At 39.2% G+C, this 14,861-nt stretch overlaps 1 pseudogene; it reads right to left on the reverse strand.

The window, feature by feature from the left end:
* Nucleotides 1-660: 660 nt before the first annotated feature.
* On the reverse strand, nucleotides 661-1,956 carry LOC147439751 (uncharacterized; annotated as a pseudogene).
* Between the last annotated feature and the right edge of the window lie 12,905 nt (nucleotides 1,957-14,861).

A 14,861-nucleotide genomic window follows, 5' to 3' on the forward strand; every position in this document is an offset into this window, starting at 1 on the left:
TCCAGCACTGTAGGGTAGGCCAGAGCAGGCATTTCCAATTAGGCTCTGTATCTACATAATCTGGCTAGGGCTATATTATTGGAAAAACAAAAAAACTGCAATCATTATCTTTGTCATATGGCACTTACTTTACCTAATGGTTTCATAGCAAAAGCAAAAATAGTATTTGTCTTTAAATTCCTTTAAATCTTCAAGCTAAAAGATCAAGATTTAGAAGGAGAAATAAACGCTACAAGAGAAGTTGGTTACTTTCCAAACACCCTCTCTTTATATGAGAAGGGACAAAAAGATTTTTGACCTTCCAATTCCATGAGGCTTTTCATCTCCTAATCGTCAACTTCCACTTTTCATTTTGTAGATGTTTCTACAAGTTTTTTATTTGTTTTAAATTGGGGAGACCTACTGGCACTAATTACGAATTATTATCCAACGATCCAGACGTAGTGCCTTGATCCAAGCATGTTTCTTTAAGGATTTACTTGTATGAGGGGAAGGTTTTACTTAAACGGATTCTCTTCTTAAGACTTAAGTTTTTGAGTGCCTGATGGAACAGATGGCATTGCAACTAGCTTATATAAGGTTTGTCTCACGTCATATAAATTTGAGAAGGGCTCTAATTCAACGAAGGGCTCAACAGAGAAGATATTGGAAAGGCTTTAATTAAGAAGGATGTTACTTTTCAATGTCAATGTCGTGTTACTGGCATAACTCAATTCAAAACATATATCATCCTCCCTACTAGACACCTTGCAAAGGTTGGGTAGAAGGGATCTTCCCGAGCTTCATCGCACCCAACTTGCATGCTATGGAAAAGCAAATTACATATGATGCACCCACGAAAATTCTCCCATAAGTTAGGCCATACCTCTTGCTTCGTGTGGATGTAGAGGATGACTTCTTTGATCTAGTTGAAACGTCAGGCATTAGATCTTGGCCCTTATCTCCTCTAGATGGTACATCTTCTGTTGCTTCTCCTTTTCCTTGACCAAAGCTTGCAGATGGTACATTTTCTGTTGCTTTTCCCTTTCCCTTTTGGTTGTTGTGAATCCCATCTTTAGAGGTACATCGAGATGGCGAATGCCTACAGGAGCCTTTATCACCCATTTAGGAGACCGCAGGAAGATAACACTCATATGATTGCATTTGAAGTGTTGGATGTCGTTTGTAGTGAAATACTTACCCATAGGCTGATTGCCCTTCTCTACTACATCCTGAGATTATTTCTACAAACTTGAAGCAATACGTCCGCGATTTGAATAATTGACGTCACTTTGAGGCACACTCCTGCATAGAGGATCTTGGTAGCTTTTGTCATCGGATCATAATGAAAAAACTTGATCAGGTGATTTTTCTGGTCTAAACACTCGGTGAAATAGCACATTCCATATCGGCAACCAGCTAGGTACGTCCTTCACGCCTGCAAAAGAGGTGGAATCAAAGGCCAGCTCAAGGTCTCAAGTTCCTTCTCTCTCAATCGGTTCTCATAGTGGTTGTCTGTGAAGTCGTCTATGTCTGCACCTTCATCATGAATTATATTGTCTTGCTCATTGTTATCACAGGGTATACATCAGAAACAACAATATTTGAGGGAGGAACATTATCAAACTCATTCAAAACACTCCCATTGACATAACAAGAATCATAAATATTTGCACCTTCATCAAAATTATTGTCCTGCTTATCGTTATCATCGGCCGGTCTCTCTGTCACGCTTGATATGGGTGATGGGCTCACCCTCGCTCATCCTTCCACGGACATTTGGCACTTCACAACAGGTTATCATCCATATCTTCGTTGAACCATAGCCTCTCGTGCTTACAGCTTCACTAATTAGTCCCTCGCATGCTGGGATAGCTACTTGCTTACCTTCACTTTGACCCTCAATCCACACGATTCAACCCATCCAAGCTGAGCATTTTGTTGTTGTGCCTTCCTCATTGCAGCACTTGTTCTCATTGCTTCCACTGCCCAACATTGTCGTGGCCCTACACACTAGGCCCCCCTTGCATCGAGAACAGGCCGTGTCTAATTGTCCAGTGTGCCTACCACGTCAATGCTGCTGCTCGCCAATGCTACCCTATCTCCCATGCTTAGTTATATGACTATACTGCAAAGGAGAGTAGCAAATGGAGGCATCTGTAACCATGAGGCATGTGGCATGCCATAGCCCCACACACGCACAATTCCACACAGTGAGACAAACACATAGCTATGGAAGCTCTCCTATAAGAGATAGAGAGAGGTTGCAGACGAGGTCGACCATGTCGAACACATGAGAGAGGGAGAGAAGACACCTGCAGTGGTGAAGGCAACAGGCAGTCAGCTTCACAAAGAGAGAGAATAATTAATTGATTCTCTCCATCCCACTACTTTCACTCAAATAGAGCACCCACATGTTGAGTGTAGAATTTTTTATTAGATACTAATGAAGATTCCATCAATCTTTCACTTGAAAATTGAAAAGGAACAAGTGATAAAATCACCAGGCCTGCCAGGCATAGTAGAAATTTCTTTTTTGACATGCAATTTTCCAAGCCCCCTTTCATATGCTTTGTGTAATGCGACCAACTTAAATAATTTGCGATATATAACGTTAACTCAAGGGTATACACACAAAAACTGACTCGCAATTTTGAGATTCTAGCATGTCAAATGACATGAGGTTTTTTTAAAGCACTTGTTTTGATAGGCAAAATAGCCATTGACAAAAAAATTGTCAATTTTAGGCCTTGATTTGAGTTTAGATCCCACTTTAAAAGCTCTACATCTCTAAGCTTTAAAAAAAAGAAAAAAACATAAACATAGAGAATTGAATTAGAAAAGCACCCCTAAACTCTACATCTCTAAGCTTTAGAGCCCTATGCTCTAGAGCCCACTTTAAAAATTCTGCATCCTTAAGCTCTAGAGCCTCCTTTACAAATTTTAAACTCTAGATCTCTGAACTGTAAATCCCACTTTAAAAGCTCTGAAGTCCTAAGCCCTAAAACTCTAGCGCCCGAGGTGACCCTCCCCCTACCTATGGGTCCATGTAACCTTTTCACTTTCTTTAATGCAAAGTTTTGCCTTCTTAAAAAAAAACTATAGGTCCTCATTGGAGATTTTACTTTAAAAGTTCTACATCCTTAAGTTCTAAACTTAGCTTTAAAATCTCTAAAAATAAAAATAAAAATCACTAGAGACTAAAGCTCTAAAAGATAAATCCTTTTCTTAAAGTTTGAACTAACAAAAATAACCATCTTATAAATGACAACTTTAGTGTATCACTTGAAAAGGTGACTCTTGGGATTTGTGGAGCTACCTATTAACCCTCTAAGGCTTTCAAAGTTTCATGCTTTCAAAGGAAGCCCAAAATCCTTTCCTTCCTTGCATTCACTTCATCTTTAAAAACTCAAGACATGTCCATCATTAATATTTACGCACTCTTGCTTTCTTTCATCATCTTGGGAAGATGTTTGTGGATGCAACAATGGGCCCTTGTCGTTAAAAAGAGCTTCCTACAACCTAAGAAGGAGTATCTAGATCTCACTCGCTTGCTTCCTCTTGCCCTCAAACAACTCTAGCTTCTAGGTCTCTTTTGTGTTTGTAATGCATGAAAGGGACACCAACAGCTTCATTGTTGTGCTCTCTCTCTCTCTCTCTCTCTCTCTCTCTCTCTCTCAAAACTAGAAGAGAATGCAAGTCTGACTCAGTGGATATCAAGCTAGAGAGAGAGAGAGAGAGAGAGAGAGAGAACACACAATGAGTGTTTCTATTAGAGCAAAAGCGGGAGTGGGTGAAGCATATCACTCTAGAGAGTGATGTGCAAGTATGGATGCTTGGGTAAGTTTGAAGTTAACACTTCATCACGTGTCATCATGATACAAGCAATACCTAGCCCTGATTCCAACTACAGATTTTTAGATTTACCTCTAAATTTTATATTTGAAGGTGAAAACCTACATCTATAAAAAAAAAACTAGTTTAATTTGGCTTGAAAACCTTCAAATTTAGTCAATTTACCTCTATTGTTTCTGATAAATAGTTTGCCAAGTTTTTGGATAAACATTTTTTTCGAGCACTGATAAAGAGGAAGTTTACCAAAGAAAGGAACACAATGACAATTGGAACAACTTTTCATTTTCCACACACGACTCCGTCTAGACTTTCTTCTCTCTTAGGGATCGGGTCTTCCTCTCTCATTCTCATGTTAGCAACTACAATCGTTGCTTGGCCTATGTCACACATAAACTATACATGTTGCCACTTTTTTGAACTTGTGAAACTCATATAAATTAGCCCATAGAAGCTTACAAACGATAATTTAGAAGTGCACCTCTACATGCAACACATTACTAGAAACAAAACATTTATCATGCTATAAAGTTAGTTTCATGTAAGAACATATTTTGTTGCAACTTGATCAACAGGCATCTAATAAACAAAATGTGGAGGTCATAATTTAATCACTTCTTTCAAAATGGAAACACAGGGCAGAGTGATGCCATGGTACTGCGGTACTACGTGAAGGCTAGAGTACTGTAGCTCCTTCCACTCTTGCATTGAAGAGGGGTAGGTAGAAACCTGCAGCAGTAGGTTCTTGACCTTACAAAATCCAAAAGTAATAAAATCACGAGGCTTGCTTCTGAAAGCAAAAAAGACCACTACCATTTTAATTTGATAACAAGCCCCTCACATAGACCATCTGTTGCTTGCACATGCGCTCACATCGCGGCACTGAGAGCAGAGACTCCAGATCTTTTGGGGGGGGGGGGGGAAGAGAGAGAGAGAGAGGGCACGTGCTCAATGTTGCACCATGTAAAATTTGAGAGAGAAGAGAGGGGGGGAAGGTGGCCGTTGTTGTAAGCTTTGGCAGAACGAACCACTTGCAGGATAGTTGCGTAAAGCAAAGAGTCTCTCTCTCTCTCTCTCTCTCTCTCTCTCTTTCTCTCTCTCTCTCTCTCTCTCTCTCTCTCTCTCTCTCTCTCTCTCTCTAGCCCACCCAACCGCTTCATCTCCCCATCATGAGACTAATGAACTCACTGCACACAATGGCCGCATGGAAATTGTTGAACTCCATCGCCGGTTGCGATGGATCGCTGTTGGCACAAGCATGCCATGGTTTCTCGCTCCTATTGTCTTCAGCAGGCCACAATCGAGCCCACGTGGCCCGCTCGATACAGTGTAGATGTAGATCCTTGGATTTGAAGGTAAGGCTTTACTACTTAGCATTGGTGAAAATAGCAACGCATAAGCAACCACCCGGCAGGCATAAAGAAGAAATGGTCATCACTATCAGATCACAACAGGAAGAAGCGCAAGTAGAAAGAGGGAGGTAGAGCGTCAACACATGCATGATCGGACACAGATTCTGCAACGCAACAATCTTTAGTCGAGAGGACAAAAGAAGGTGTAGTAGGGAGGATGGAGAGGAGGTCTGCAAGTTTGATGGCAAGCTTGAAGTAGCAGCTTTGACTTTGCAAGAGCAAAACAAAAACCGGAAGCCAAGAAAGAGACTATCTCACAGAGAGAAAATGCATAGCAAAATCTGCAGAGAGAGAAGGAGTATTTTAAATAAATACTTTTCAATTTCTCCATAAACGATGTAATATGATTAATTATTGAAGTTCTTAAAGTCGAAAAGAATGTAGTAGGCTATATCTTTTGTTTGACACGACTTGAAAGATTGTTGAATAGTCTATTAGATAGAGCTTATATGAATGAGATATTAAGAGAGAAAATAAATTCTCTTCTTTTTAAATAATACACTAAAGACTTATTTGATAAAGATTAATGAATAACAGATAGTCTGTCTATGAACAGTACAATAAGTAGTTAAAATTGACGTTTTTATTAATATCAATGTTTTATTTTTATGTGTTTTAGCTTAAAATACATGTGTAGGCTTAAAATAAGTTGAAAAAATAGAGGAGACCCAAAAATAGAGTTTTTATGAGTCATGATCTAAAAATTGCAGTTTTAGCCAAAGAAAGATGTTTTTCGCAATTCTGCCTACGTTGCCTTGTAGACCAAACCTATTCCCCTCGTTTTTAGTACCTGGTAGCCTATATTCTGAGTTCGTATGACAAATTTATGACTCAGACAAATTGCCAACATTAGCAGGGTAGCCTACAAGTAGCAAAACAGGTTAGTTTGCAAACAAATATACATAGGTAATATCTCTTTTGTTTCATCCAATCAAGAAGTGATGGCACTCGTTTATGATGGTACAAAATGATGTTTTGAATTTGATTATCATGTTGATTTGGTTGCACGAGTATGTTCCTTTGGCTATTTTGTAAATGATGCAGAAACCAATGTGTGAAACAGGATTTGTGCAAGATGTCATGATATTGGGATTGTGATCGTGTTGCGATTCCGATTATGATGGTTGTTGCCACAAAGAGATTGAGATTGTGATTGAGATTGAGAGTGAGAGTGTGATTGAGATTGAGATTTTGCACAAGATTGAGATTGAGAGTGAGAGTGAGAGTGTGATTGAGATAGCTTGGGGATAGTCAGGAGGTTATGAAACGAGCTATGCTCCTCTTGTAACTATTATGCATTCAGACTCCTTATTTCAGCTATTCACTCTGCGTACTCTGTACTTTTTACTATCAATATATTTCACTCTCCCGTGTCGCATCACAAGTGGTATCAGAGCGGTTTCAATCCTGCGGTAGAAATGGAAGCATACGAGCAAGTGGAGATTATTCGATGGCTCAATAAAGATCTCAACAGATGCGAGAAAGCGGATAAAGGAAAGAGAAGAGGTGGTGTAGAAAGATAAAGTGGAGGAGAAGATGGAAGTTAAACATGGAAACGATCCATCACCGTCTCCAAGAGGTGAAGGATCAAAGAAGAAGAAACGATAGAGGAGTGATGATCAAGATGATGACGATGCGGGAGAAGCTGCGAGATCAATCAAGTTTTGAAGAAGGCTAGATTCAACAAATTTTATGGCATAGGAGATATAGGTGAAGATTTAAAAGCTTGGATTGAAGAGCTCGGAGATTTGGATTATTCTTTTGATATGTAGAGCTAGGCCACTAGACTTTCAAATGCCCGAACAAAGTCATTGATAAGGAAATATATACCAAGATGGTTGAATTGGAGACTATCGACGATGCGGATGGTAAAGATAAGTTATCTAACCCTTCTTTATGATGATTTATCTCTTTGATGCATCATTTGAAAGCTTCTATGATCAAATTCATGCATAAAAATGAAGATTTGAAATTGAATTTCTTAATTGATTCGAGTAGTACACATTGATTTTTGTCCTCTAATCTAGCTGAGAAATAAAAACTTGAAATTAAACTGAGAAATAAAGAGACTTGTGGACTCAACTATTGAAAATAAAAGGATCACGAAAGAACTAATTAAAAACATGTATTTTCTTTGAATAGTCATAATTATAAGAAAAAAATTTATGTCATAAACATGGGTATGCATGATGTAATTATTGCTATCAATTAGATGACTAAAATTCATGTTTTTATTGATTGTGAAGAAAGAAAAATCTCTCTTAAATCGTTGGACGAGGATAGTTACTCTCTTCATGGGGAAGAAAGAGATTCTAAATCTAATTTTGGCCACTAAATTGATAAGATGACTTAGCCAAGAGTCTCTTTTATAACTCTTACAAATGAGCTAAAACATAAACCTAAGAGGGGCAAAAAAATAGTGTATATAGAAAAGCTTTTAGATGAACTCAGGGATGTTTTCCTTGATGAACTTCCATGTATGTCTTCTCCTAGATCACTAGAGCAAGGGATATGTCTATATCTAGAATCTGAATCGTACTCTTGATCTCCTTATATATTCAACATAGATAAACTTTAGGAACTAAAACTCAAACTTGACAACTTGTTGAAGAAAGGGTTAATCAGGCCTAGTGTATCTCCTTGATTTTCAGTCACCCTTGCTTTCAATGTTTCAAATACAATTTTAAAACTATCTCCTTCCTCAATTCTGATTCGATCGTATCCAGATTGAAGGTCAAACTTTGAAAATACTTGTGCACCGCTAAGTTGACTCATCAGCTCATCGATGTGCCGAAGGGGATATTTATTTTTAAAGGTTCGTTTATTAAGACCCCTATAGTCAATGCATAGTGTATAAGTCCCATCCTTCTTCCTCTAGAAAAGAACAGGGCTGCCCCAAGGAGATACACTAGGGCTGATTAACCCTTTCTTCAATAAGGTGTCAAGTTTGAGTTTTAGTTCCTAAAGTTTATCTATGTTGAATATATAAGGAGATCAAGATGACGATTTGGATTCTAGATATAGACATATCCCATGCTCTAGTGATCTAGGAGAAGACATACATGGAAGGTCATCAAGGAAAACATCCCTGAGTTCATCAAGAAGCTTTTCTACATACATTGTTTTTTTTCCCTTAGGTTTATCTTTTAGCTCATTTGTAAAAGTTATAAAAGTCTCAGACTCTTGTCTAAGTCACCTTATCAATTTAATGGCCAAAACTAGATTTAGAATCTCTTTCTTCCGCATGAAGAGTGTGACTATCCTCATACAATGATGTAAGAGAGATTTTTCTTCTTCACAATCAATCAAAACATGATTTTCAGTCATCTAATTGATACCAATAATTATATCATGCATACCCATGTTTATGACATAAAAATTTTCCTTATAATTATGACTAACCAAAGGAAAGAACTAATTAAAAAGATGTATTTTCTTTGAATAGTCATAATTATGAGGAAAATTTTTATGTCATAAACATGGGTATGCATGATGTAATAGGACTAGTTATTGAAGTTCTTAAAGTAAAAAAGAATGTAGTAGGCCATATCTTTCGTTTGACACGATTTGAAATGTTGTTGAATAGTCTATTAGATAGAGCTTATATGAATGAGATATTAAGAGATAAAATATATTCTCTTCTTTTTAAATAATACACTAAAGACATATTTGATGAAGATCAATGAATAACAGATAGTCTGTCTATGAACAATATAATAAAAACGTAGTTAATATTGAGGTTTTTATTAATATCAATGTTTTATTTTTATGTGTTTTAGCTTAAAATACATGGGTAGGCTTAAAATAAGTTGAAAAAGTAGTGGAGACCGAGAATTAGAGTTTTTATGAGTTGCTACCTAAAAGTTACGTTTTCAGCCAAAGAAAGACGTTTTTCGCAATTTTGTCCACGCTGCCTTGTCGACCAACCTAAACCCGTCGTCTTGAGTACCTAGAAGCATACATTTTGAGTTCGTATGACAAAGTTATGACTGAAACAAATTGCCTCCATCAACAGGATAGCCTACAAACAACAACAGGTTAGCTTGCAAACAAATATACATAGGTAATATCTCTTTTGTTTCATTCAATCAAGAAGTGATTGCACTCTTTTATGATTGTACAAAATGATGTTTTGAATTTGATTATCATGTTGATTTAGTTGCGCGAGTATGTTTTTTTGGCTATTTTGTAGACGATGCAGAAACCACTGTGTGAAACAGGATCAATGCAAGGTGTCCTGATATTGGGATTGTGATCGTGTTGCGATTTCGATTACGATGGTTGTTGCCATCAAGAGATTGAGATGGAGATTGTGATTGAGATTGAGAGTGAGAGTGTGATTGAGATAGCTCGGGGGTGGTCGGGAGTTTACAAAACGAGCTATGCTCCTCTTGTAACTATTATGCATTTAGACTCCTTATTTCATCTATTCACTTTGCGTACTCTATACTTTTCATTATCAATTTATTTTTTTCTCCCATGTCGCGTCACAAGTGGTATCAGAGCGGTTTCAATCCTGCGGTAGCGATGGAAGCATACGAGCAGCGATTGAAGGAACAAGCGGAGATTATTTAATGGCTCAATGAAGATCTCAACAGATGCCAAAAAGTGGATAAAGGAAAGAGAATAGCTGGTGCAGGAAGACAAAGTGGAGGAGAAGATGGAAGTTCAACATGGAAACGGTCCATCGCCGTCTCCAAGAGGTGAAGGATCAAAGAAGAAGAAATGAAAGAGGAGCGATGATCAAGATGATGACCATGCGAGAGAAGCTGCGAGATCATTCAAGTTTTGAAGAAGGCTAGATTCAACAAATTTTATGGCATAGGAGATATAGGTGAAGATTTGATAGCTTGGGTTGAAGAGCTCGTAGATTTGGATTATGTTTTTGATATGTAGAGCAAGGCCACCAGACTTTCAAATGCCCGAACAAAGTCATTGATAAGGAAATATATACCAAGATGGTTGAATTGGAGACTATTGACGATGCGGATGATAAAGGTAAGCCATCTAACCCTTCTTTATGATGTTTGATTTCTTTGATATATCATTTGAAAGCTTCTACAATCAAATTTATGCATAAAAATTAAAAGTTGAAATTGAATTTCTTAATTGATTCGAGTACTACACATTGATTATTGTCCTCTAATCTAGCTGAGAAATTAAACCTGAAATTAAACTGAGAAATCAAGAGACTTGTGGACTTAACTATTGAAAATAAAAGGTTCATGAAAGAACTAATTAAAAACATGTATTTTCTTTGAATAGTCATAATTATAAGGAATTTTTTAATGTCATAAATATGTGTATGCATGATGTGATTATTGGTATCAATTAGATGACTGGAAATCATGTTTATTGATTGTGAAGAAAGAAAAATCTCTCTTAAATCATTGGATGAGGATAGTTATAGTCTTCATGGAGAAGAAAGAGATTCTAAATCTAGTTTTGGCCATTATGTTGATAAGGTGACTTAGACAAGAGCTAGAAACCAGTTTGATTGTACAGTTAGACAGCTTAGAAGTAGAATTCTTCTTGAAGTTTTCGTTAAGTAAGATGTATCATGTAAAAGATGCCTCTTGGATTGAATTTGATATTTTGTATCTTGAAAACCCCTCTTTCCAACGCTGAGGACATAGTTAATTTTGATAAGGGGAGAATGTAATAGGACTAATTATTGAAGTTCTTAGAGTCGAAAAGAATGTAGTAGGGCATATCTTTCGTTTAGCACGATTTGAAAGATTGTTAAATAGTCTATTAGATAGAGCTTATATGAATGAGTTTAAGATATTAAGAAAAAAAATATATTCTCTTCGTTTTAAATAATACACTAAAGACATATGTGATAAATAATAAATAACAGATAGCCTGTCTATTGAGGTTTTTATTAATATCAATGTTTTATTTTTATGTGTTTTAGCTTAAAATACATGGGTAGGCTTAAAATAAGTTGAAAAAGTAGCGGAGACCCAAAAATAGAGTTTTTATGAGTCGCTACCTAAAAGTTACGTTTTCAGCCAAAGAAATACGTTTTTTGCAATTCTGTTTGAATAACATACTAGACCAGATCTATTCCCGTCGTTTTGAGTACTTGGAAGCTTATATTCTGAGTTCGTATGACAAAGTTATAACAAAAACAAATTTCTAGTATCTATCAGGACAAGGGTCCTACGGGGCAAGGCCCAACCTAGGGGGTCAGGGACCTAGGCCAAGGGCCTGAACTAGACCAGTGTGAACTGGGGATCCGCTTAGGGCAAGAGCTAGGAGTTAGGCCTATATAAAGGGCGGTAGGGAGGAGGATCCTACGTCTTATTCTTCTAGGTCTTACATTGGTATCAGAGCTCAGGGGGAGAGGAGAGCCATGGAGGAGGGGGGAAGGTTGCATGAAGCATGCAACGTCTCTCTCTCTCTCTCTCTGTCTTTCTCTCTCTCTCTTGGTCTCCCTCTCTCGCATGTTCTGTCTCTCTATCTCTCTTTTTCATGAGAGCTTCCATGGCGGGCTCAAGAAGCCGATCTAGGCTGTGGGCAGGAGCCCTTAGCAGGCTAGGGCAGGACAGTCGGCATGCAAGGCCGTGGGAGCGGCTGCCTGCACACAAGGAGGCCCAGTGGTAGACCTGCACGGAATCCTTTTTTTTTCACACACAGGCATCCACAGGCCTTTGGCCTTAGGGCACATAATTCACTGCACTTCGACCCCAACCTCCGATACGAAATTGAAGCATGCAAGGGGAGACGTGCAACCAACATGCATGAAAGAGAGTTGCAGGGGTTGCCTAAATCGGATGTAAACAAATTCCAAAAAAAAGTGACACGCTTCGGCATGGACAACCTTTCAAGGAAAGATGGCTGCATGACGGCATCGTAGAGATCGGTTTTTCTCACAAATTCGATCTTTTGCAACCGTGACAAAGACCAGACTGGATTATAAGGTTTGAGCTTCCATATTCTTTTGGTTTTCATAGTTCTATGTATACTATTGCATTGCAAGAACAATTCATTAGGTAACATGTTAATCTTGACCATGGTACATTGCGAGATTACCTACGAGATGGGTATGGCCACGATCAATGCAATACGTCCAATTTATAGCTGGGCATTATCGTGATTTGGACTAAGGAGCAAGGCTCCAATAGAGATAACCCATGCAAGGGATTTTTGGCACTCTACCGAGGCAAGGTTGTCTTGTCGTACATACAACTCAGACATGGCCAGTGCCTTATAAGGCAACGGTGATTGGCAAGCCTGATCATTAATTCAATTCTCAGAAGGAGACAATCCGAAATACTGAAGTTGAATCCACTGTCGGCATTGTCTATGGAACCAAATATCAGTATCGGGAAAATCTTTTTTCGGTTTTCTTCTTCCTGGCAACTCATTCGATTCTTACGGTGGCAAGCTTCGTCAGTAAGTGTACTTAATAAGGTACACAATTGATTTTTTGGTTATGCAGCATCTGTTTGATAGCTATGATATGCAATAGACGTGCATACAACATGCATACACTCATTTGGTCAAACAAGGCTTTCGTAGCAGTCCGACAGAAAGCACATTGTATGTAAAGCGTGAGGGTGATGTATTTCTCATCGTGGTTCTTTATGTTGATGATTTGCTGATCACTGGACCAAATGAGAGACATATTGCTGAATTTAAGGCTGATTTGAATGCTACTTTCAAAATGAAAGATTTGGGGCTGTTGCATCATTACTTGGGTATACAGTTTAAGCAGTGTGATGGTGGTATTGCCTTGTGTCAGAAAAGTTACATAGAGACATTGCTATGTAAGTTTGGACTTGAGGATTGCAAACCTATTGCCACTCCCATGGAAACAGGTTTGAAGTTGAGTCTACATGATGCTGGCAATCCTGCTGATGTCACTCTTTACCAAACTGCTGTTGGCTGCCTCATTTATGAATGCAACACGAGGCCGGATATTCAGTTTGCAGTCTCACAGGTCAGCAAATTTATGCATAGCCCAGGGTCTAAGCATTGGCAGGCTGTCAAGAGGATTTTCCGCTACCTTGGTGGCACTTTACATCTTGGCTTGTTTTATCCCAAGGGGGGATTATTTCCGCCAGACTTACATGATTTTTCGGACTCAGATTGGGCTGGTTGTTTTGACACGCTGTGAGCGGGATGAAAACACACACAGCGCCTCTATAACGACCCGACACACTCTTGGGAAGATACACACACACACTATGGGGCACCACTCGGCTTACACAACACACCTGGCCGAGACAGGGAACACACCTCTGGAGTGAGAGGAGAGAGACTATCCACTTGCCCACTCCACACAGACACACACACACACACACACACACACACACACACACACACACACAAAAACTCAGCTCAAAAGAGGAGAACTTATGATGTTTAGATACAAATGAGCTTGGGCCAACACCAATGGGGCAAACAGCTAACACAATATGGGTAAAGATACCAGATACAATCACAAATTGGAGAAGAAGAAGCTTCACTCACCGGAGAAGATTACACAGAAAAATAGCAGAAAAAGAGTGAGGAATTTGGCAAAATGGACAGCACCATCGTGTCCAGAACGGCCCAAAACCCCAGTCTACAATGTCAAAGTGCTCAAATCTGACCTCGGATGAGCAGTTTACGGCCAAAACAGGCTCCAAAATGAGCAAAAACACACCTGCGGCTGTTCCTCCTCTCTTCTCCACGTTTTTTCTGGTTTTCTCTCTGTTTTTTGAGTTCCCACACTTAGCTTTATTACTTGGGCACCCTTGGCCTTTTAGATGACCTCAAACGGACCCCGAACAGGCCAAAAACTAACCTCGCAGTGCATAGTTGTCACCTTTTTGCATCATCCGCACACCTGGCACTCAGCTTTTTTCCAATAATGCATCTCACCACCACGTGAAGTGGACCCAAAAAAAGGTCCTCATGATGACCTTTCTCCATAATTCTCACAAGCAAACACCCACGTTGTGTCCGTACTTCTCCGCGTGCAAGTATTGACCCCGTTCGGCCTCCTGACGCCACTAGATGCCATCTGACGCACCTGCTTACCTCATGTCTTCGGCCTGCGGATAGCTTCCTCGAGAAGTTTTACGCGCTACCAACTCCTCCTTATTGTAGAAAAAACACACCGGTACTGGTAATAGTGAAAATCGATGCACTATGTACATGCTGTCCTACCTGTACACATGTGGGCCCCACATAACCACCTGGCTCTGGAGAATGGGCAATTCTTTATTTGATGCACCATGCATGTGTATGAACATATGCGCAATCACTTCTTCCAAAAAACTCCTGACAACGCGAGTGTCCACAAGTGGTTTTTGTTTCATGCTTGGCAGTTCATGTATATCATGGTTGAGCAAGAAGCAACCTACTGTGGCCACTTCGAGTTGTGAGGCTGAGTACAAGGTAGTCTTCACAGCTATGGTTGAGTGTGTATGGCTCAGACGCCTTATGGCTGATTTGGGTGTTGGACAGGACATTGCCAACACTATCTACACTGACAGTCAGAGCGCATTGGCAGTTGCGAGGAACCCAATTTTTCATGCTCGCACAAAGCACATTGAGGTGCATTACCACTATGTCAGGGAGAGGCTCTCAGCAGGAGAGATCAGCTTGGCTTATGTGCGAACA

This window comes from Adiantum capillus-veneris, chromosome 16 (genome assembly GCF_014529385.1).
Source record: "Adiantum capillus-veneris isolate H3 chromosome 16, ASM1452938v2, whole genome shotgun sequence".
NCBI lineage: Eukaryota > Viridiplantae > Streptophyta > Polypodiopsida > Polypodiales > Pteridaceae > Adiantum > Adiantum capillus-veneris.